Source organism: Gorilla gorilla, chromosome 13 (assembly GCF_029281585.2).
Source record: "Gorilla gorilla gorilla isolate KB3781 chromosome 13, NHGRI_mGorGor1-v2.1_pri, whole genome shotgun sequence".
In the NCBI taxonomy this organism is placed as follows: Eukaryota; Metazoa; Chordata; class Mammalia; order Primates; family Hominidae; genus Gorilla; species Gorilla gorilla.
In genome coordinates, this window is record NC_073237.2 from 121448204 (window position 1) to 121473554 (window position 25351).

Genomic DNA, 25351 nt, shown 5'->3' on the forward strand with positions numbered 1-25351 from the left:
GGTTCACCATGTTGCCCAGGCTGATCTTAAACTCCTGAGCTCAGGCAATCCGCCCACCCCGGCTTCCCAAAGTGCTAGGATTACAGACATGAGCCACCATGCCTGGTCCTAGGCACTCAGTTTTATAAGGGAAGAAGAGCATAAAAGTTTGGAAAATTCACAGCCTGACAATGTGACAGAGAGGAGAAACCCATTTTCCGGGGAGACATTCAAGCCGGCTGCAGAAATTTGCATAAGAAACGAGGAGCCCAAAATTAATCCCCAAGACTATGGAAAAAATGTCCAGGGAATGTCAGAGATCTTCACGGCAGCCCCTCCCATCACAGGCCTGGAGGTCTAGGAGAATATGGTTTTGTGGGCCAGGCCCAGGGTCGCCATGCCATGTGTGGTCTAGAGACTTGGTGCCCTGCATCCCAGCCACCCCAGCCATGACTAAAAGGGGCCGAGGTACAGCTTGGGCTGTTGCTTCAGAGGGTACAAGCCCCAAGCCTTGGGTGCTTCCACATGGTGTTGAGACTGCGGGTGCACAGAAGTCAAGACCTGAAGTTTGGGAACCTCTGCCTAGATTTCAGAAGATGTATGGAAATGCCTGGATGCCCAGGCAGAAGTTTGCTGCAGGGGCAGGGCCCTCATGGAGAACCTCTGCTAAGGCAGTTCAGAAAGGAAATGTGGGGTTGGAATCCCCACACAGAGTCCCTACTGGGGCACTGCCTAGTGGAGCTATGAGAAGAGGGCCACCGTCTTCCAGACCCCAGAATGGTAGATACACTGACAGCTTGCACCATGCGCCTGGAAAATCTGTAGAAACCCAATGCCAGCCCATGAAAGCAGCCGGGAGGGACACTATACCCTGCAAAGTCACAGGGGCGGAGCTGCACAAGACCATGGGAGCCTACCTCTTGCATCAGCATGACCTGGATGTGAGACATGGCGTCAAAGGAGTTCATTTTGGAGCTTTAAGATTTGACTGCCCTGCTGGATTTTGGACTTGCATGGGGCTTGCAGCCCCTTTGTTTTGGCCAATTTCTCCCATTTTGAATGGCTGTATTTATCCAATGCTTGTACCCCCACTGTACCTAAGAAGTCACTAACTTGTTTTTGATTTTACAGGCTCATAGGCAGAAGGGACTTGCCTTGTCTTGAATGAAACTTTGGACTTTTGAGTTAATGCTGAAATGAGTTAAGACTTTGGGGGACTGTTGGGAAGGCATGATTGGTTTTGAAATGTGAGGACATGAGATTTGGGAAGGGCCAGGGGCAGAATAAGGTTTGGCTGTGTCCCCACCCAAATCTCATCTTGAATTCCCATGTGTTGTGGGAGGGACCCGGATGTAACTGAATGAATGGGGGCAAGTCTTTCCTGTCCTGTTCTCATGACAGACAATAAGTCTCATGAGATCTGATGGTTTTAAAAAGAGGAGATCCCCTGCACAAGCTCACTCTTTGCCTGCTGCTATCCATGTAAGACGTGACTTGCAGGCCGGGCATGGTGGCTCATGCCTGTAATCCTAGCACTTTAGGAGGCTGGGGCAGGTGGATCACCTGAGGTCAGGAGTTCATGACCAGCCTGGTCAACATGGTGAAACCTCGTCTCTGCTAAAAATACAAAAATTAGCTGGGTGTGGTGGTGTGCGCCTGTAATCCCAGCTGCTCCAGAGGCTGAGGCAAGAGAATTGCTTGAACCCAGGAGGCGGAGGCTGCAGTGACCTGACATCGCACCAATGCACTCCAGCCTATGCGACACAGTGAGACTCCATCTCAAAAAAAAAAAAAGATGTGACTTGCTCCTCCTTGCCTTCTGCCATGATTTTGAGGCTTCCTCAGCCACATGGAACTGTAAGTCCAATTAAACCTCTTTCTTTTGTAAATTGCCCAGTCTCAGGTAGCCTTCATCAGCTGCATGAAAATGGAGTAATCACACTGTTAGTTCAATCATTCAACAAATATTGACAGCCTTCTATGTGCCAGGTATTTTTCCAGGTGCTAGAACATGGCAGTGAAAAAGCAGTGAAAAAATATATCTGCTTTCACAGAGTGTACTTTCTACACTCTGTGAAAGACAAAAATAAAATGAGGATAAATATAATATTCCAAGTGGTAAGAAGTACTGTGAAAAAAGTACAGCAGGAAGGGAGAATGACTGAGGGTGATACTTTCACTGGAGTAGGCGAGGTGAAGCTTGCAAGAGTTCCACTGGAGTGGAGACCTGGATGAAATGAAGGCTGGGAGATCCAGGTTCCAGGTAGAGGAACAAGTACAAAGATGCTGAGGCAGGTATGTACTTGGTGTATGGAGGAACGAGAGGGTCTGTCTAAAAATACAACAGTAAAAAAATTTTTTTTTAACCCAGCCCCTCATAAATTAGTTAATATGAACAGGACTCTTGGCTGCTGCTTTTTTTTTTTTTCTGAGATGGAGTCTCGCTCTTTTGCCCAGGCCGGAGTGCAGTGGCGCCATCTCGGCTCACTGCAAGCTCCGCCTCCCAGGTTCATGCCATTCTCCTGCATCAGCCTCCTGAGTAGCTGGGACTACAGGTGCCCGCCACCACGCCCGGCTTTTTGTATTTTTAGTAGAGACGGGGTTTCACCGTGTTAGCCAGGATGGTCTCGATCTCTTGACCTCATGATCTGCCCGCCTCGGCCTCCCAAAGTGCTGGGATTACAGGCGCCAGCCACCGCGCCCGGCCGGCTGCTGCTTTTTAAGCACTACATAAAAGAGGCCAAGCAGAGACAACAATCCAGATGCCCATGCTCCAAGCTCATCATCCTGCCTGGGGCCAAAGCTGCTTCTTCTGACTGACCACAGAAAGGGAGCACTCTGGTTCCCCTAGAGGGGCGGCCTTTTTCTAATTTGCACAAAGGAACCATATAGGCCACCTGCAACCCCTTCAGGATTTCCCTTTCCGTAGAATGCATTGTGTCTACAATCATCAAAGCAGTGCTAATGGGCCTGTCATCTGAGAAATGAAAACAGACTCATCATGTTAAGGTAGATTCTATAATGACATTTATTAAAAAGGGGTTATAACATGAGATCACCACAACTTTTATTGTTCTTTATATTGATAAAATTTTTTAAAAATCTAATAAGCTAAATAAGGCTATGTGATATACATACACTGGATGTGAATTCTGAAGACCCAAGTCCAGGTCCCAATTGTTCCATTTTCCCCAAAGTCACGCAGCTTACAGTTTTATCAAATTTCAGTTTCTTCATTTGTATGGAGGATAATGAGCACTAACTATCCTATCTTACTGACTACTGTGACAAATCCTATTAAAAAGTAACCACTTTTTATTACTACCAATTAAAAAGGCAAATGTAATTACATTGTAATAAAAGTAGACTGTGTTTTTTATTAAGGAAAAATATCTTGGGAACATCAATAGACTTTAAAAGGTTAAAAATAAAATCAAATAACAGACGGGTGCGGTGGCTTATGCCTGTAATCCCAGCACTTCGGGAGGTTGAGGTGGGTGGATCACCTGAGGTTAGGGGTTCGAGACCGGCCTTGCCAACATGGTGAAACCCCATCTCAACTAAAAATACAAAAATTAGCCTTGCGTGGTGGCGTGCACCTGTAGTCCCAGCTACTCAGGAAGTTGAGGCAGGAGAATCACTTGAACCCAAAGGGCGAGGACTACAGTGAGCCGAGATTGCACCACTGCACTCCAGCTCTGGGCGACACAGCAAGGCTCTGTCTCAAAAAAGAAAAAAAATCAAATAACATATCAGGCTTCTATATTAAAAAAATATTGACTGGGTGCAGTGGTTCATGCCTGTAATCCCAGCACTTTGGGAAGCCAATGCAGGAGGATTACTTAAGCCCAAGAGTCCCCATTAAAAACTTAGCCAGGTGTTGTGGTGCACACCTATAGTCTCAGCTACTCAGGAGGCTGAGGTAGGAGGATCACTTGAGCTCAGGAGGCTGAGAATGCAGTGAGCCGTGATCGCACCTAGGCAACAAAGCGAGACCCTGTCTCAAAATATATATGATAATTCTTTGCTGCTGAGAAAAAGTTCCATCTGAGCCACCTAGAGGGTTAAAATGTGCCATGATGATAATGATGATACCATAAAAACCAAGCAAGACTGCTGACTGAGGATTCCTCCCAAGAGGACCAAGTGTCAAGCTGACACATCCTCTTCTCCTGGAGGTTCATCAAGTCTTATTCTTCTGTCAAGCCTCTACCCTTAGCAAACATAAGTAGACAGTAATTTTCTAGCCAATTTAAAAGTTATTAAACTGACTTAGTACCACCATCTCTATCAAATTTTCTGGATCACTCCTGTCAGAAACAATTTGTTTTTTTCTGAACTCTTAAAATACTTTGCTTATATAGTTCAATTGCCGTATATCATAGTTATTTGTGTACACTCGTCATCCCCTTCCTAAATTGTAAGCTACTTGAAAGCAGTAGCTTACAATAACCTCTTCCTTAAAGCACCTTATGTAAGTGCCTTGAACACTGTTTCCAGGCAACTCCAAAATATGCACTAATCAAAGGCAGTGAAACAGTTTATGTGTGCCTGCTCTATGGCTGCCACTGTTCCAGGTGCTGGAAAGAGAACTTCAGCTACCACAGGTGGTCAGAGGTAAGGAAAAGTGACTGAGGCAGGGACTTGATACTCTCCAAATGCTGGGAAACCTCATCACTGGAGGGTCTCAGAGGGAATGCTGAATAGCTGGCATTGCAAAGATGAAAAAAGGTCACCATTCAATCTTCTGAGAAAGAAGACTATAATCGGATTGGCCTAGTGGTACATGTAGAATCTATAAGGATTTTGTGAAAACAAAGGAAACCCTTCAAATTCCAAAGCCTTAGCCAGACTGCTGATCTAAAAATAATGCAGATTATCAGGAGATTCTTAATAGATCAAAATGTAGTCTACAGAGACAGACAGATATATTTGGGACCAGCATAGGGGCAAGAGTGGCGTGGGTAAGAGCACTGGTGTCAAACAGCCTGCACTCAATCCTGGTGCTGCCACTTACTATTCAAATACAGCTGCATGATTTTAGCCAAGTCATTTGACCTCTTTGTGCTTCAACTTTCCCATATGTAAGATGGGTAGAATAATAGAAACTGTTTCCCAGGGCTATCATGAAGATTAAGTGAGAATGTATGTAAAGTGTTTAGAAGAGAGTCTGGCATACATTAAATGTTATGTAAGTAATACTGCCATTTAATTTACCAACTAGACTAGGACAATTCTGTGAACGAAAAGGGGCACTATTAGACTTTGGAAAACCAGACTGTATCAGGCAAACTAGGACATATGGTCACCCTATAAATAAGTGTAAGAAGAAACAAAGGAATGTAACTAGAGAAAACAGCATTCTCTACTTCACCTCCCATAGATGCAGGTACCAAATGTTAACATCTGACTTATCTCTTCTGCTAAAGACATGTTATAGCTAAATGAGCACACTTAGTTTTTTGCTGTAAATACCACATGCCAGTAGCATTGATTGATACATCAATCAATATTGGCATGATGCCCTCAAGATTAGTAGCAGCCATCCAACAAATATTGAGGACATGCTAATGGCTATCAGGCAGAAAGTTGGTAAGACTTGGTCCTTGCCCTCAAGAGGCTCACCACCAGTTAAGGAAATGATTCCTGCAGGTACTAGCTAGTAACTAGTAACTAGTCCCCAGAGGCCATTGCTATAGCAAATATAACAAAGCCTGAAGATAACTCAGAAAATACTGGGGAAGATGAAAAAGGCGATTTGTAAAACAGACACAGTAGAAAAGAGAAAGTATTGCATTATTTTACATGGCACTTTCAAACAAATAAAGACATTCTAGAAAAATAATTAGAAAAAAGTACTTGCAGCAGATAGCTTTTGTTTGGCCCATGTAGCATCAATTTCCATTGCTTTGTAAAATTAGTGCTCTTTCATTATGTGAAATCTCATTAAAAGCAAAAAAATCCATTTGGAAGAAAACAAGAGAGAAGAGATAATGAATCAGGGAAACTGGTAATTTTATGTGTGTGATAATGGCTCAAAAAGAGTCCTCATGTTTTAAATACGCATACTGAAATATTTACAGATTAAATGATGTGATACCTAGAATTTGCTTCAAAAACTCAGGGTTAGGTGAGTGTGGATATACACAAATATATCAAATTTATAGATATAATATACATACATAAAGTATATAATTGGCCATCAATTCATGATTGTTGAAGTTAGGTGATGAGAATGTGGGGATTAATTATTCTATTTAATTTTCTGTAAATTTAAAATTTTTCATTTAAAAAGTTTTTGTTGATACGTCAATAGAATGGTCTCAACTTTTTTTTTTTTTTTTTTTGAGACAGGGTCTCACTGTCACCCAGGCTGGAGTGCAGTGGCACAATCACAGTTCATGACAGCCTCAAACTCCTGGGCTCAACCAATCCTTCCACCTCACCACCCCATGTAGCTGGAACTACAGATGCACACCACCATGCTGATATGGTTTGGATTTGTGTCACCACCCAAATCTCATGTCGAATTGTAATCCCCAATGTTGGAGGAGGGGCCTGATAGGAGGTGACTGGATCATGGGGGCAGATTTCCCCCTTGCTGTTCTCCTGATAGTAAGTTCTCAGAAGATTTGGTTGTTTAGAAGTGTGTAGCACCTCCCCACTGTTCTCTCTTCCTCCTTCTCCAGCCATGTAAGACGTTCCTGCTTCCCCTCTGCCTTTCTCCAGGATTGTTTCCTGAGGCCTACTCAGCCATGATTCCTGTACAGGCTATAGTACTATGAGTCAATTTAACCTCTTTGCTTTATAAATTATCCAGTCTCAGGTAGTTCTTTATAGCAATGTGAAAACAAACTAATGCACACACCCACCTAATATCTTAATTTTTTGTAGAGATGGGGGTCTCACTATTTTGCCCATGCTGGTCTTGAACTCATGGGCTCAAGCAATCCTCATGCCTTGGCCTCCCAAAGTTCTAGGATTACAGGCATGAACCACCATGCCTGGATGTATTATTTTTAATTTTAAAAATAAAGTGCTTTTGAAAACTCCCTAACATAGAGTTTCTTAACCTTCTCACTCCCGCCATTTTGGGCCAAATAAGTCTTTGTTGTGGGGGTTGTCTGGTACACTGTAGAGTGTTTAGTGGCATCCCTCGCCTCTACGCACTAGATGCCAGTTGCATCACCCCCCTACTTGTTTTGACGGCTAAAAATGTCTCCAGATATTGCCAAATGTGTCTTGGGAGGCAGATCGCCCCAGCTAAGAAGCCCAGTGCTGATATACCATATACCTTATCCAAAACATTCCCAACCCTACAAAACAGAAACTCCCCAATTCTTAACTGTATTCTACATATCTAATAATGATTTTCAGCATTGTATCTTTTCTTATTCTTAATTCAGTTACTAATACTCTACTTGTAGTTCAGACTACCTCAAGTAGATAAACCAATTGTGCTGCTGCAAATTTAATGATTCAATAAAAATTATACTGCTTCTGAGACTTCTCTTCATCTATTTCCAAAGCTGAAACTAAAAACCTTAAGCTATTTATAGTATTATAACCTTCAAGAATATGGCCCAAAAAAGCAGGAAAAGGTTATACAATTCAATCTTCTTAAAATGTACTACTTAACCTGTGGTCAAATTAAACAGCTCCAAAACATGCCCCAAAGCAGAATAACCCATACAAAGATGAAAGTGCAAAGGATATTATCTAGTTTCTTGTTACTCAAAATGAGATCTATAGACCAGCAGCATCAGCATCACCACAGAGCTTAACAGAAAGGCAGAATCTTAGGCCCCACTTCAGACCTACAAAATCAGAATTTGCATTTCAACAAGCTTTCAAGATGGCTTGTGTGCACATTAAGTTTGAGGCAGTAATCTAGCTGGGTTTTTTTTTGGTTTGGGGTTGGGGGGAGCAGTGTTTGTTTGTTTTGTTTTAAGAGAAAGACAGGGTCTCACTCTATCACCCAGGCTGGAATGTAGTGGCACAATCACAGCTCACTGCAACCTTGAACTCCTGGGCTCAAGTGATCCTCCCATGGCAGTCTCTGAGTAGCTAGCCTTCACTGTCTTAGGAAGATAAAAAAAAAAAAGATACCTGTTTTCTTTTTAAAATAATGGATAAACATTTGGCCCATTTCCAATAATAGATATGTAAATGACTACAATAAGGAACTAATGAGTGCTGGAAAATAAAGTTGAGGTGAAACCTAGATCATGTATTCTCAATTACCCACACCTAGAAAAAAGGTTAGCCTAGACAGCAAGCATGTAGTGCCCTAGAAGAAATAAACCATTTCTGTGTGTCTAGACTTGAACTCAATTCTGAAATGACTACAACAACCCCCTTCAGCACAATAGTATACATACTAGGATCTAGGCATATTTTCTTAATTAACAAATGATGAATACTACAAGATTTTATAAAATATCTGCTAGATAAGTTACTCTGCCTTATGCAAGATAGGAGTATGTAAAAGGCCTCTAGAAAGGTCTAGATTTCAAGAAAGGAGGAGGTAGATAAGAAGAAGAGGAAGGAGAGGAAAACGAGGGAGGATGTGGAGGAGAGAGGAGGAGGAAGAGAGTAAGGAGCGATGGAGAGATGAGGAAGAGGAAGGAGGATGATGAGGAAGGAGGAGGAAGAAAGAGTAAGGAGTGATGGAGAGATGAGGAAGAGGAAGGAGGATGATGAAGAAGGAGAAGGAAGGGGCAGGGGAGAAGGAAGGAATTTTTCCCTAAACAAGAATTTTAACAACAGCCTAATGGGCTAGTTCATGAATCTATCCACTTCTTTTCATCTCCACTGTCACTACCCTAATCTAAGTCAGTATCATCTATTTTGGAGCCTCATGACTTATTCTCCCCACATCTACTCTTACACTCCTATACTCCATTCTTGACATAGCAGCGACCTCCTGGACTCAAGAGATCTTCCCACCTCAGCCTCCCAAACTTCTGGGATTACAGGGGTGTGCCACCATGCTTGGCCTCAGAGTAATCTTTTTAGAGGTTTTTGAGATGCAGTCAGTGGCTCAAATGAGAAAGGATAGGTTAGCTGGGCACGGTGGCTCATGCCTGTAATCCCAGCACTTTGGGAGGCCGAGGCAGGTGGATCATGAGGTCAAGAGATCGAGACCATCCTGGCCAACATGGTGAAACCCCGTCTCTACTAAAAATACAAAAAAATAGCTGGGCATGGTGGCAGGCGCCTGTAGTTCCAGCTACTCCGGAGGCTGAGGCAGGAGAATAGTGTGAACCCGGGAGGCGGAGCTTGCAGTGAGCTGAGATTGCGCCACTGCACTACAGCCTGGGTGACAAAGCGAGACTCTGTCTCAAAAAAAAGAGAAAGGACAGGTTCAGAACTCACTCCAACAGATGCAATACCAGGGTTCAAAAATGGTGGCAACAGCATCCGCAACCAGACTCCCCTAGGGGCATGACTTCAGCCATGATTACATATATTTGGATTCCCTTGGTTCTTGCCTATTTTCTGAACCAGATTCTCCAGTCTTTCCATCCATGCTGTGAGGTACTTGACAACTTTCCAATAAATTCATTTTCTGCTTAAGCTGGCTGGAATTAAGGTCTGCAATTTTCAACCAAGAACCTTTCCTGGAACAATGCCGTTTCTTTTTTGCTTTTTTAATGACCTGTCACTCACTAAGTTTAGCCTTCCAAAATGGGTATAATTAAAAAGCTAAAATTCTAAATACCATTCACATCACCGACCTCCTAAAAACAGCTTTCAAAGTGAATATTTAGTTTTATTTATGACTCAGTTAAATCCAACATTCTACCTACTCCATGCTTGCACCTGGGCTACTAAACAGGGCTGAAGAAATACACATAATCATGCTGACTGATCTCACTTTCAAAGCATGACCACAGAATGGGCATTTCCACTACATTCCTAGTCCACTCACTCTTCACTTTCCAGAGCCCTATCTCACACTTTCTCTTCTCTCCTCAAACATCCAACATCTCATCCGCCATCCCCACTTTTCAGCTGATGGCAATTGTTTTATATTTCACTAAAAAACAGAGGCTTGGGCCGGGCACAGTGGCTCACGCCTGTAATCCCAGCACTGCGGGAGGCCGAGGCGAGCAGATCACGAGGTCAGGAGATCGAGACCATCCTGGCTAATACGATGAAACCCCATCTCTACCAAAAATAAAAAAATAAAAATAAAAATAAAAAAATTAGCCAGGCGTGGTGGTGGGCGCCTGTAGTCCCAGCTACTTAGGAGGCTGAGGCAGGAGAATGGCATGAACCCAGGAGGCGGAGCTTGCAGTGAGCTGAGATCACGCCACTGCACTCCAGCCTGGGTGACAGAGCAAGACTCCGTCTCTAAAAAAAAAAAAAAAAAAATCAGGCTTGGCTGCACATGGTGGCTCATGCCTGTAATCCCAGAACTTTGGGAAGCCAAGGGAGGTGGATCACTTGAGGTCAGGAGTTCAAGACCACCTGGCCAACATGGTGAAACACCGTCTCTACTAAAAAATAAATAAATAAATAAATATTAGCCAGGCATGGTGCCAGTTACTTGGGAGGCTGAGACAGGAGAATAGCTTGAATCCAGGAGTCAGAGGCTACAGTGAGCCAAGATCACGCCACTACACTCTAGCCTGGGCAACAGAGCAAGACTCTGTCAAACAACAACAACAACAACAACAAAAAACCACCAGAGACAATCAGTAAAGATCCTCCACACATGCCCAGCCACAATGTACCATCTACTTGCTATTGTAGCCACACATATTATTCTGTCTTCCTTCTATTATCTTGATTGAACTATGTTACTATCTAAGACCAAGCCCTCCATTCATGCCTTAACCTTCACATCCCTCACTGTTATTCAAGGACATCAACCCATCAACTGTTCTCTTCTTGCAGCATCACCAATGGGCCTCTGTGCTGGATAACTATCATCAGCATTCAAACAGGGTGCATTAGCTTCCAATTTAAAACTCTTCTTTCTAGCTCACATGCTCCTCTAGCCTTCATGCTGTTTCTCTACTCTCCTTCACAGCATTAACTCTTTAGAAGACTTGTCTATAGAGCTGTCTCCCATTCATCCCCCATTCTCTGTCGAACACACACCAATTCACTTTGTTCCCATCATTCCACTGAATCACTGCTTGTCACTACCAATGAGTTCCATACTTGTAAATCCAAAGGGTAATTATCAGTCTTCATCTTATGTTACTTATCTACAGCACTGGACACTGTTGATCATTTTCCTCTTCTTGAAACACTCCTGGTTGCCTTCTAAAACATCATTTCCGGCTGGGCACGATGGCTCATGCCTATAATCCCAACACTTTGGGAGGCCAAGGTGGGTGGATCACTTGAGGTCAGGAGTTCAAGACCAGCCTGGCTAACATGGTGAAACACCGTCTCTACTAAAAATACAAAAATTAGCTGGGCATGGTGGTGCACGCCTGTAATCCCAGCTACTCGGGAGGCTGAGGCAGGAGAATTGCTTGAACCCAGGAGGGGAAGGCTGCAGTGAGCCAAGATCATGCCACTGCACTCCAGCCTGGGCAACAGAACAAAACTCCAATTCAAAAATAAAAAAATCATTTCCTCCTCTTACTTCACAGGCTGCTCCTTCTCAAAGTTTCCACTGATGGTTCACCTAATGATCCAACGTGGAAATGTTGGAGTGTTCCTGAGCTCAAATCTCTGAGATGTTCTCTTCTCCACTCATTCCATAGGTGACAGTGTGAATTTTCATGGCTTTACACACCAACTGGACACTGATGACACCTCCTTTTTTTTTTTTGTTTTTTTGAGACAGGGTCTCGCTCTGTCACCCAGGTTGGAGTGCAGCAGTGTGATCTTGGCTCACTGCAGCCTTCGCCTCCCAGGTTCAAGCAATTCTCCTGCCTCAGCCTCCCGAGTAGCTGGGACTAGAGGCACACACTGACACGCCTGGCTAATTTTTGTATTTTTACTAGAGACAGGGTTTCACCATGTTGGCCAGGATGGTCTTGATCTCCTGACCTTGTGATCTGCCCTCCTCAGCCTCCCAAAGTGCTGGGATTATAGGCGTGAGCCACCGCGCCCGGCCGACACCTACGTTTTTTTAATCTACACACTGGACTTCTCCCCTGAATTCCAGTCTCCACTTTCTAACTTTCTATTTGTCATCTCTATCTGAATGTCTCATTGGTACTCCAAACTTAGCAGATACAAAACTTAATTGCAACTATTCACCCCAAAAACCTACTCTATTCACAGTCTTCCCCTTCTCGGTTGGAGCAACTCCATTTTTCCAGTTGTTCGGGTACAGTTCATTCCAAACACAGCAGACAAGATGATCTTTTAAAATATGTCAAATTCTATCACTTAGCTCAGAATCTTCACATGGTTTCCCATCTCATTCTGAGAAGGTCCCCAAGTCTTTACAATGGCTTACAAGGTCTCATATGATCTGATCACCACTATTATATACAAGACTTTATCTCCTATTATTCTTCATCCTACTATTCTCATTCATTCTAGCCACACTGCTCTCCTTGCTGTTTCATGTACACACCAATACTCTACACATTCCTGCCACAGGGTTGTCTTGGAATTTGCTGTAATCTCAGCTTGGACAGCTCTTCCCAAAATATCTGCACAGCTAGTTCCATCATTTCACTCAAATCACCTTATTGCATTTCTGGTCTTCCCTGACCACCCCATATAAAACAGCAACACCCTTCCTTATACTTATTTATTTTTGACACAAACTCTGGCTCTGTCACCCAGGCTGATGTGCAGGGGCTCCAACACGGCTCACTGAAGCCTCGACCTCCTGGGCTCAAGTGACCCTTCTGCCTCAGCTCCCCCAAGTAGCTGGGACTACAGGCTCACACCACCACGCCCAGCTACTTTTTGTGTTTTCTATAGAGACAGGGTCTCCCCATGTTGCCCAGGCTGGTCTCGAACTTCTGAGGTCAGTTGATCCGCCTGTCTCAGCCTCCCTAAGTACTAAGATTACAGGTGTAAGCCGCCATGCCCAGCCAAAATTTATTTATTATCTATCTCCAAATATAATGCAAACTTCATGAGGGGAGGGACATCTCCCTATCTCCAATGTCTAGAATAAAGCCCAGTACTAATAGTTACACAAGAAACTATTGATAAAGGAATAAAAGAAACTTTAAATTATAAATTTTTAAGTTATAAAATAGATACATAAAATGTATTAATTACTTTCACACACAAAGTTGTGACAGACATACAGATGTGTCACCCAGCTCTCCCTTCAAGAAAGAACTTGCTGGGAGTACTGTCAGCTCCTGTAGACATTACCTCTGCAGAGCTACCTTGCCCAAGGTCATGTGCTTCCCAAGACAATCCCTCATCCAGTAACCAACGGAGACAAAGGTATAAATGGTCCAGCCATTTCTGCTCAAAGCAGGGCAACTCTAAAAGTCCACGTTAGCTCCAGAGCTCCTGTTGTTCACAGTGTACCACAGCTCAACTTCTCCCTGCCAAATCTTGCTTCTTCCCTTCCACAGGAGTTGAACAGAAGAGCACTACTTAACATTCTGCACATTAAGTTGTGTCTCAAATTCTGCTTTCTGGAGCCCCTAACCTGTGATAGTTAAGACAAAAAATACATGCTTATTAAACTAAAAAACAAAGCATATCCCTATAAAACAGAAAATGAACATCCCTATAATAGATAGTCCTACAATACATGTTCTCTCCTTCTACAGAAATGATTACATAATAACAGAGTCTCCTATTTTTAACTGGGCATAAGGCCAACCATAATAAACACTAGCCTTCCTTGCATCCAGGTATGGCCATGGAGCTAAATGAAGGCCAGTGGGATTTGAGGTGAAGTGATGTAACTTTGAGAACTTGTCCTTAGAGGAATTAATGTGCTCCCTTCCTCCTGACTTTCCCCCCTTTTTCTAATGGGAATATGGACATAATATTGAGCATCTTGGACCACGTGGATGTGGGCAATAAGCTAGTGATGACAGAGCAACAAGACAGAAGAAGCCTGGAAAAACAAAACAAAACAAAAGAATAGAAGGGGCCTGGATCTCTGTGGAGCCACCATAAAGGCCCTGGGAGGCTTAAACTGAGAAAGAATTAAACCCCAATCTTTTTAAAATCTCTGTAACTTGGGTGAGGGCTACAACTGCTGTCAGTGCTCTGCCCACATTTCCTCCCAACCCTGTGCTCTCACTCCCAACAGCCAGCACCTGCAGGTCTTTGTAGAGGGGCTACCCTCAGTCTGCCAGCACTTCCTGGACATTTATACACTCATCCTGTATTAGTCTGTTTTCACACTGTTGATAAAGACATACCCAAGACTGGGTAACTTATACTGGAAAAAGGGTTTAATGGGGGTGCCTCACAATCATGGCAGAAGGCAAGGAGGAGCAAGTCATGTCTTACATGGATGGCAGCAGGCAAAGAGAGAGCTTGTGCAGGGGAACTCCCCCTTGCAGAACCATCAGATCTCGTGAGGCTTATTCACTATCACAAGGAGAACACAGGAAAAACCTGCCCCCATGATTCAATTACCTCCCACCGGGTCCCTCCCACAACACAAAGGAATTCAAGATGAGATTTGGGTGGGGACACAGGCAAACCATATCACCCCCCACCAGGGATGGTCCTTAGCAATTACTGATGGATATGAAAGTATAAAGGCTCTATTTTATTTCTTTGGTCCCTGGCAGTGACAACTCTTAGGTATAAGCTCCAGAACTCCCTTGCAAGACTAGCCAAAGTTGTCTACCTTGAGGCTTTCTTGGTATCACATCCTTGATACCAGCCTCCTCTTCCTGTCCCCAGTCCTACTTTCCCACTCCCTAGCAGGTTTTTCTGAAACTCTTCTCAGTAAGTTGCCTTCCCATAAAAGTTCATCTCAACTCCTGCTTCTGGGGAACCCAGCCTGAGGCAGTACCCTGCCTCTATCCCATTCTCCCAGGGTTTATCACACTCAATAACTGTACACCTTTCCAAACCTTTGTCTTTGCATAATCAAACATGTGGTTCTCTTAAACGAAAATGAAATTATATGATATAAACTATGCAACTGGCCTTATTCACTTAAAGTATTGCATGGACCACATTCTATGACAGTAAAATATATATACTCCTGACTATTTTCCAGGATACATTGTTGCCTATAACTTAACGTTTAAATGAATATCAAACACATTTTTTTGAGAAGTAGGGAAAGAATTTTAAAATGGTAGGAAACTTCTTTGATTCACTCCTATCATTCTACTCATCAATGAGAAAAGAAAGATTATATTACGTATACAATTACTTCTAGGAATACCAAAAAGAAGCAATGCTAAATTTGTTAAAAGTTAAAAAATTAGCCGGGCGCGGTGGCTCACGCCTGTAATCCCAGCACTTTGGGAGACCGAGGTGGGCAGATCACTTGAGGTCAGAAGTTTGACACCAGCCTGGCCAACATGGTGAAACCCAGTCTCTAATAAAAATACAAAAATTAGCCCAGCATGGTGGTGTGTGCCTGTAATCCCAGCTACTCAGGAGGCTGAGGCAGGAGAATTGCTTGAACTCGGGAGGTAGAGATTGCAGTGAGCCAAGATCATGCCACTTCACTCCAACCTGGGAGACAGAGTGAGACTCCGTCTCGGCGAAAAAATAATAATTTAGAAAAAAAAGTAAATAAATTAAATCATTCTTTTTTCTAGTTCTTTGAACTCCCTAAAGAGTTTAAAGGCCTGAAATAGATATAGACACAGATATATGTAATCTTCAATATATTAATACTTAAAATATTTAAATATTTTATATACAAATAAAATTTATATCAAATACCAGGATAGTCTTTCTTACAGTTTTGTGATTTAAAAAGGCAAGAAGAAGAGAAAGAAGTAGGAAGATTTCTCTAACTCCCATTACAAGTCTGGTATTTCAAAAGAATATTCTTTTGTTACTGGCAAAATGCATTCTGGATATTTCAGAAGGATATGTTGCTTGAAATATATATTTCAAGGAAGAAAGATTATAGATATTTTGTGAACCTTCAAGAATTAAAATAATAGCAATGGAAACTTCAATATTTCAACACCAACATTATTTAAGAATGTATATTCTTATATGTATATATTCTTACATATATAAGAATGTATACAAGAATATGAATATTCCTCTAAGAATATTCTTATATGTATATAAATTCTGATCTATATAAGAATATATATGCGTGTGTGTATATATATATATATATCTATACACACACATATATATATGTGTATATACACATATATATATATGAGACAGGGTCTCACTCTGTTGCCCAGGCTAGGGTACAGTGGCACAATCATAGCTCACTGCAACCTCAATCTCCTGGACTCAAGAGATCCTCCCACTTCAATCTCCTCAGTAGCTGGGACTACAGATGCACACCACAACACCTGGATAATTTTTTTTTATTTTTTGGAGAGACTGGGTCTTGCTATGTTGTCCAGGCCAGTCTCAAACTCCTGGCCTCAAGCAATCCTCCTGCCTCGGCTTCCCAAAGTGCTGGGATTACAGGTGTGAGCCATCATGCCCAGCACATATTTAGAACATGACAGAAAATATAACAACGTTATCTCTTATTGGATGGTAAATCTGGATTACAATTATAAAAGAGACTTAATAAAGCAGTGTAACCTTTATTTTCCACAAAATGACTATACTGGTGCATAAAATGAAACAGAAGCCTTGAAAAAACAAACTCTCATGAGTAACAAGATTGTTTTCATCTCATTTGGAACTGTTCAATGTTACATATCGAACATTTTGGCAGGCCAATAACCTGTAACATTATAATTTAAGAATGCTAAGATGGGGCATGGCTGCAAGATGCAGTCACACTGTTTGTAAATTAAGAATCGAAGGGGGTCAGATGTGTAAGAGAACTTCTGTGGTGGTGTTTTTCCTATTTGTGAACTGCAAAAGGAAGTCTCCAATCTAGTTATTAAACTTTCAGTCTGTCTGAGGTAATAGCTATTATGCCAAAAGCAATTACTCAGGCTAGTACTGGAGATGTTTTGTTGTTGTTTTAGCCGAAGTCAGATAATTCCTGGGTTTGTCTGTATGTGCCCTTATCCCTTAATCAACAAGAACATCTACGACATCAAAATTCTCCCTCCTGTTTCCAGTTCTTCTCAACTGGCAAAATCACAGATTAAAAAAAAAAAATTAGATGTGTGTCCAAAATTGTCTTTACCGAAAATGTTTTGAGACAAATTTTAAAACCAGATTTACTTGTAAGGGATTTTGTTGAGATATAGAGAAGTGATTTTGTTGAGATGTAGAGAAACACTTCCTTGAAGTTTATTTCTGATACTGTTAGCTACATTCTTGGCATCCTTTAGGAATTTTAAGAATACATATTCATATCCAGGAAAAAATAGAGAAAATATATATGCAGATACTTCCCCAAATTAAACTAAGCATGATGTAATTCCTATAGAATTTTGTTATGAAAGAAATCACTTTTTATCTTTTTTTTTTTTTTTGAGACAGTATCTCATCACTCTATTGCCCAGGCTGGAATGCAGTGGTGCGATCTCAGTTCACTGCAACCTCCGCCTCTGGGTTCAAGTGATTCTTGTGATTCAGCCCGCCTAGTAGATGAGATTACAGGTGTGAGCTACCATACCTGGCTAATTTTTTTGTATTTTTAGTAGAGACAGGGTTTTGCCATGTTGGTCACGCTAGTCTCGACCTCCTGGCCTCAAGTGATGCACCCGCCTCAGCCTCCCAAAGTGCTAGGATTACAGACGGCAGCTTTTCATCCTTCAAAGAAAAACAAATACACACCTTATGTTTAAGCAAAACATAAGAATTATCACTGGTACTTTGGCTTAGGCTCTGGCTGGCCTTGAACATTCCAGACTTTGAGTGAGTGATGAATATGAGGAAATCATGTGTCTGTCAGTAACAGGTGTTAAATTCTACTGTCTCTATGAATTTGACTACTCTAAGTACTTTGTATAAGTGGAATCATATTTGTCGTTTTGTGTCTGGCTTATTTCATTCAGCATAGTGTCTTCAACGTTCATCCACGTTGTAGCATGTGTCAGAATTTCATTGCTTTTTACAGCTAAATAATATCCCATTGTATGGATATAACACATTTTGTTTATCTGTCCATCTATATCAATGGACATCTGGGTTGTGTGCACCTTTTGGCCATTGTGAATAATGCTGCTACTAACCTTGGTGTACAGCTGTTCAAGTACCTGCTTTCAATTTATCTGGGCACACGCCCAGAAGTTGAGTGGCTGGATCATATAATAACTCTATGTTTAATTTTTTAAGGAACTGCCATACTTTAATATAAGATTTTAAAGCACAAATATCAGTGTATTCTACAGATCTATGAGAAGTAGCTCTTGTCTCTTGTGGTGATTGCCAACATTTAGCTTAGAATTGCAACTTGCAACATATATGTCAGAAGTGGCCCAGGTTTTCACATTGGAAGGGAAGAAAAAGTAGTAATAAGAGCAATCACTTATTGACTGTTTATTATGCACCAGATTCTGAGCTGAGAGCTTTACACAGATTCTTGCATTGAATCCTCAAGACAAACCTACTTGGTTCTACTATCTCCATTTTAGAGAAGAGTAAGCAGGCCAGATAGGTTAATGACATGCCTAAGATCACAAAGCAGATGAGTGCCAGCACCAGGACTCAATTGTGGTTCTAAGTCAGAGCCTTTGCTTTAATCACTATTCATTCTTTCAACAATCATTCATTAAAGGCCTATTACATGTCACGCATTGTTCAAATTGCAGGTGACACAGTAATGAGCAAAACACACATAAAATGTTCTTGGACTAAAATAAGTTACCTCTAGTAGGGGGAGACAGTACAAATTATTTAAATTACATAGTATATTAGATGGTGATAAGTGCTCTGGAGAAAAAGCAAGCAGACGAAGGGGACAAAGAGCTGCAATTGGAAACAGGCTGATCACAAAAGACCTCACTAAGATGACATCTAAGCAAAAATAACTTGAAGGAGGTGAAAGAATAAACCGTGAGGGAAATCTGGTAGAAAATTATTCTAGGCAGAGAAAAGAGCAAGTGCACAGGCCCCGAGTTAGCTTGCCTGATGTGTTTGAGCAACAGCAAAACACTGAACTAAAAACTGTGACTGAGCTGGGCACGGTGATGCATGCCTACAATCCCAGCTATTCAGGAGGCTGAAAAGGGAGGACTGCTTGAGTCCAGGAGTTTGAATCCAGCCTGGGCAACACAGTGAGACCCCATCTCTTAACAACAACAACAACAACAAACCCAACTGAGACTGTGAGACTGAAGTGGAACCAGCCACAGATTGATGAGGAGGGGAAGAGGTCAGAGAGATACTGAAGAACCAGTTCACGCACAGCCATGTAGGCCACTGAAAAGCCTTCAGCTTGTATACTGAAGCAAATGAGGAGCCAATGGAGCATTTTGAACAAGGAGTGATGTGATTTGATTGACATTTTAAAAGGATCTCACTGGCTACTGTATTGGGAGACAAGAACGGAAGCAGGGAAGCCAGTTGTAAGACTGCTCTAACAACTCAGGCCACAGTTTAAATCAGTAGAGAGAGTGGAAAACAGTTAAATGCTGAATATTTCCTAGAGATAGAGCTGAGACTTACCAATGGATGGGAATGCAGAGGATAAGACAAGGTGAAGAATGACTCCAAGGCCTTTGATCTGAGCAACTGGAAGAATGGAATAGCCACTGACTAAGATGAGACCTCCAGACCTGTCTGGGAGGTCTATTAGGAGCTCCACTTTGGAAGTGTTAGGGTTGAGAAGCTACTGGACATCTGAGCAAAAATGTAGAACAGGCAGCTGGAATTTTGAGTCTAGAGTTCAGGGGAATGGTATAGGCTGGAGTCAATTTAGTACCACAAAATATGCCAAGAACTGTGTCAGACACTAGAAATACAGGGATGAATACATAGTACTGACCAGCCAAGAGACTGAAGTACATCCTTTCCCCCTAAATGTATTTCTCAGTGTGTTTGTTAACAGTTGCTATGAAAGAGCAGGGAAAATGTCACTCAGCTAAACAGTTTAGATTTCCTTTTGAGAATTTTTCAGACTTGAATAAACTAAACATATACTGTGACTTTCCACAAGGGGATAGAGACATCAAGCTGTTATATGAACTTCTTAGCTTTTGTTGAAGTGTATGTTGTAGGCACATACTGGTCTAGGGCAAAGTTCTCAACTCCAACACTATGGACACTTGGGACCACATCATTCCTTGATGTGGGTGCTGTCCTGTGCACTGCAGGATGTCTAGCGGCATCCCTGGCCTCCACACACTAGACACCAGTAACACACCCCACGTCGGTGACAAACATGTCTCCAGACATTGCTAAATGTCCCAAGGGACAAAATCACTCCCAGTTGAGAACCATTGGTCTAATGTTATAATATATGCTTCCATAGGAAAATAATGATATTCCTTTTTCCCAAGTCTACTTTTATTTATTTAGCAGCAGAAAAGGATCTATTCATCTATCCTAATTATCCCAATGATGAGTTCATTACCGTTTCCCTACTTAAATCGGTAAGAGGCCATTAGACATGAATTTCCTCATTTTCCCCTCCAGCCTCTATCTTACTTATCCTCCCTCATTCCTCCTCTTTCATAAAGATCAGCTGCTCCTCCAGCCACCACTTGTGCACTGGATTCCAGTCCCACTTGCCTCTGACCACAACTTCACCATCAGCTACTCCCTGCCCAGTAAGTTTAACCTCTCCCTCAGCCTTCAAACATGCCAATTTTTTCTCTTACCAAAATGAAACAAACAAACCCATTTTTTTTCTTTTTTTGAGATGGAGTGTCACTCTGTCGCCCAGGCTGGAGTGCAGTGGCACGATCTAAGCTCACTGCAACCTCCAACTCCCAGGTTCACGCAATTCTCCTGCCTCAGCTTCCCAAGTAGCTGGGATTACAGGACCCCGCAACCATGCCCAGCTAATCTTTGTATTTTCAGTAGAGACGGGGTTTCGCCATGTTGGCCAGGCTGGTCTTGAATGCTTGACCTCAGGTGATCCACCCACCTCGGCCTCCCAAAGTGCTGGGATTACAGGCGTGAGGCACCGCGCCCAGCCCTACCCAAACACCTTCTCCTCTCCCTTAAGTCATCTCTCTCTTTCTCTATACAGCTAAATTTTCATGAGGTTCCATCTTAGACCCCTGCCCTCTGCTTTTCCTCACTGCATGTTTCCTTCTCTGCCTAATCAAGTCTAGGTCTACAGTCATTTTTCCACTCTCTCAAAGATGAGGACCTCTTACCTGCCCAGTTCAATGGTTTCCTCAGAGGCCTTCCCTACCTGACATCACCTAGTGCTGAAAATATTTTTAAATGAACTCCTGAAGAAATTTTCTGACCCAGTGAGCAATCTCTCTCTTGAATCCCATGACATCATTCCCCTGGTTCTCTTTTCACCTCATTGATGGCTTTCTCGCAGTCTGTTTTCCTGTTTCTTCTGCATCCACTAACACAGGTAGTCCTTTGAGGATGATTTTTCAGTCCTCTTCTAAATGACTTCCAGGACTCCAAATACACCTAGGAATTCCCTATTTAACTCTGACCTCATATTCTATCCTGAGCTCCAAATTAAGATTTTTAATAGTGAGATGGCAGATTTTTAATAAAAAGAACCAGAAGTAATATTAACATTAACAATAATAACAACCACCACCAGAAATGTCTTTTACATCCCAAGCACTTAAGAAAGCACTTTATAAATATTCACTCATTTAATTTGCCCCTCAACAAGCGGTCCTTACTATTTCAACCACAATAATGAAGTTACAGTCTCAGGTTAAACAACTTTCTTACACAGTTAGTAAATTGTAAATCTAGGGCTGGGAACAGATTTTACCTCAAAGCCAATTTCTTAATCAAGTGATGTTGTTTCACCTTATCTTTTCGATTTCTCCTCAAAATTCAATTTTCTTAGGACTTCCTGAGTTTCACAAACTTATAGGATAATTTAAGGTTAACATTCAAACTATACACTCTTGGCCTCTGTATTAAAAGAGAAACATTTTTTTCTAAGAATCCTAGGGCTAAAAGGAAGTTAGTGTTATATAATTCATCTCTCAGCCTGTAGGGAGAAGTGTATCTAACCCATTCCAGACAGATGGGTATCTTCTATTTTTAATGACATCTAGGAAAGGAAACTCTCACCTACTAAATTTAGACTGTGAGCCAAAGGAAAGAAGCATATCTAATTTTATGCTCCATATAGCCAGGCCTTCACATATAGTTGGTAATATGCATCCTAACAGGATTATTACCACAAGTAGAAACGAACACTTAAAAACTACAATAAAAAAATAAAGACAATAACTACAAAGTGATTCAACTGGACTCTTCAAGTTCACAAGAGAACAGAATCATTCCAGTCCAAATTACAACAGAGCTGACATCGTAACAATTCTTCCTATTATATTAAAACCCATCTGGCAGAAGTGATTGGAAAAACTACAAAGGAGTGTCCAGTAAGATGCATACATGTTTCACGGAGGTACCTAGTTTTTAAAAGTTAACTCCAAATCTTAATGCAGAAGAGTCATGAATGAATCCTAAGTCAGTAACACTTTGAGGTTTATAGTTATACCTTTGCCACTGCTCATTCTTAACTCTAGGCTTTAAATCTAAATACTTCACAACCTCCCTTAGAGATTTCAGTCTAATTCTGTCTGTCAGATAATCTTTGCTGGCTCTCAAGACATTAAGGAAAAAACAAACAAAACAAATATTGCACAAATGATGCAAAACGAAGAGACTTCTGATCCTGTGTTTTACTTTAAAAAAAAAAAAAAAAAGGGCAGTGCAGTGGCTCACGCCTGTAATCCCAGCACTTTGGGAGGGTAAGGCAGGTGGATCACAAGATTAGGAGTTCAAGACCAGCCTGGCCAAGATGGTGAAACTCCATCTTTCTCAAAACCCTTTGTTTGTCAAAAAACAAACAAACAAACTACACTGGTAACGTGCTACTAAAAATACAAAAATTAGCCAGGCATGGCAGTGGGCACCTGTAATCCCACCTGCTCAAGAGGCTGAGGCAGGAGAATAGCTTAAACCTGCATGGTAGAGGTTCCAGTGAGCTGAGATAATGCCACTGACCTCCAGCCTGGGTGACAGAGCAAGACCCTGTCTCAAAAAAAAAAAAAAAAAAAATTTAGTGTCAACACTGTTTTGCTTCCTGAATAATAATAGTCTTCAAAGGGGCTTGACAGTTTTTCACTTCTGCTGACAGTCAACTGATACATCAACTTTCATAAATCATCTGGTGGTAAGAAAACCAAAGCCATCATGTACCTCTAAAACTTCAACTCCAGCCTGGCCAACATAGTGAAACCCCATCTCTACAAAAAAAACTTTAAGAATTAGCTGGGCATGGTGACATGCCCCTGTAGTTCCAGCTACTCAGGAGGCTGAGGCAGGAAGATTGCTACCACTGCATTCCAGCCTGGGTGACAGAGTGAGACCCTGTCTCTAAAATAAATAAATAAAAATTCAAATAACTCATTACTGCAACAGTAAATAAGGAAAGGTTCTATTTCTCCAAGAGCTAAGTCTGCTCCTATTCCCTTCATGATACTGGGCAAACTATCTGTATTTTTATGTTACCTATCGCTTCTCGGCCTTTTGGCCAAGATCAAGTGTAGTATCTGTTCTTATCAGTTTAATGTTACCTGTCTCATGTCCCTTCTCCACAAAATAAAGGAATTTGAATGTTCTTTAAAGTCCTTCAGGTTCCAAATCTCTATAATTCTGTACAGTGTATCTGAATGTGTATAGTAGAAATGGGCAATATATTTTAGGAATAAAGAGAACCACAGATAAATACTTTGGCACAATTGCTTATACATATTGTCTGTATTTCCACGTTTGGCATAGAGAAGGAAATTGCTTACATTACTATATTTTATCTCCAAGAACCTAAAGTCTCTCTCCTTATAACTTTCCAAACCTTAATCTCAGAGGATAAACACTTTCTAAGAAAAAGATATAGTTGGCCGGGCAGGGTGGCTCACGCCTGTAATCCCAGCACTCTGGGAGGCCGAGGCAGGCAGATCATGAGGTCAAGAGATGGACACCATCCTGGCCAATGTGGTGAAACCCCGTTTCTACTAAAAATACAAAAATTAGCTGGGTGTGGTGGTGCGGGCCTGTAGTCCCAGCTACTCAGGAGGCTGAGACAGGAGAATCACCTGAACCCAGCAAGCGGAAGTTGCAGTGAGCCAAGATCACACCACTGCACTCCAACCTGCGTGACAGAGTGAGACTCCATCTCAAAAAAAAAAAAAGAAAAAAAACATAGTTAAGTCAATATTTAGCCAATAAGATCTTATAAAGTTTCTTAAATTTTGGTCTAAATACCTTAAACAGTTTAAATTTGTAAGTGTAAGTAACTGATTGTCTTCAAATAAAAGCATGACAAAAAAAAAAAACATAAGCATTGGAAGATTCATTTCCAATGGCCTAGTCATCCAGTAAAATTTTTTAGCATCATAAGCTTTATTTCCTGTCTGACATCCTCAGGGATGTAGTTTGACAGCTCGTCTGTACAATTTCTACTATAAGACTTCTCTGTCCTCTCTTGGCACATGTAAACTGCTGCTAGGTAATATTTCCTTTGGCAACAAATTATATACTTTATAGAAAGAGACCTTCAACTGAACCCTCACCACTCAAACCCACATACTTCCCAAACATGTGAATCTTAAACTAAGTCTTGTGTAACAAGTTGGACACATTTTATTACACTGAAATGTGAAATATTCATTAAATTCTCCCCACTAAAAGGAGGATTCAAGTTACAATCTCTCTTAAAGAGAAATCAAAAATGGTTTTGCTAAATCATATGCTGAACTTGCATTATTTTTCTTTTCCTTTTTTTTTTTTTTTTTTTTGAGACAGGGTTTCACTGTGCAGAGTACAATCACCACTCACTGCAGCCTTGACCTCCTGGGCTCAAGCAATACTCCCACCTCAGCCTCCCAAGTAGCTAGACATGTGCCACCACGCCTGGTTAATTTTTTTTTTTTTTTTTTTTTTTTTTTTTAGTTTTTTGTAGCATCAGAGTCTCATTATGTTGCCCACGCTGGTCTTGAACTCCTGGGCTCAAATGATCCTCCTGCCTCAGCCTCCCACAGTTCTGGGATAACAGATGTGAGCCACCATCCCTGGCCTTGAGTTATTTTTCTTTCTTTCAATTGCCCTTGAATTATAGGCAGATACATACTCGACTAGGTTTCAAGAAATGAAAACAAAATTAACTGTAATCTAGAAAAATAAATACAACAGGCTGGGCACAGTGACTCACGCCTGTAATCCCAGC

General features: G+C 41.6%; 1 protein-coding gene and 1 pseudogene across 4 annotated transcripts in view; one reads left to right on the forward strand and one right to left on the reverse strand.

The window, feature by feature from the left end:
* The window catches only part of SCAI (suppressor of cancer cell invasion), a 201054-nt gene that overhangs the window by 139168 nt on the left and 36535 nt on the right, over window positions 1-25351 (reverse strand). Inside the window, exon 2 of one of the 4 annotated variants that reach the window (XM_055351898.2) lies at window positions 17636-17772. The exons of the other annotated variants lie outside the window; for them this stretch is intronic. The gene's annotated coding sequence lies outside the window, so the exon portion shown is untranslated. The remainder of the gene's footprint in view (window positions 1-17635; window positions 17773-25351) is intronic. 4 annotated transcript variants of the gene reach the window in all.
* LOC115935933 (uncharacterized) lies at window positions 23640-23846 on the forward strand (annotated as a pseudogene).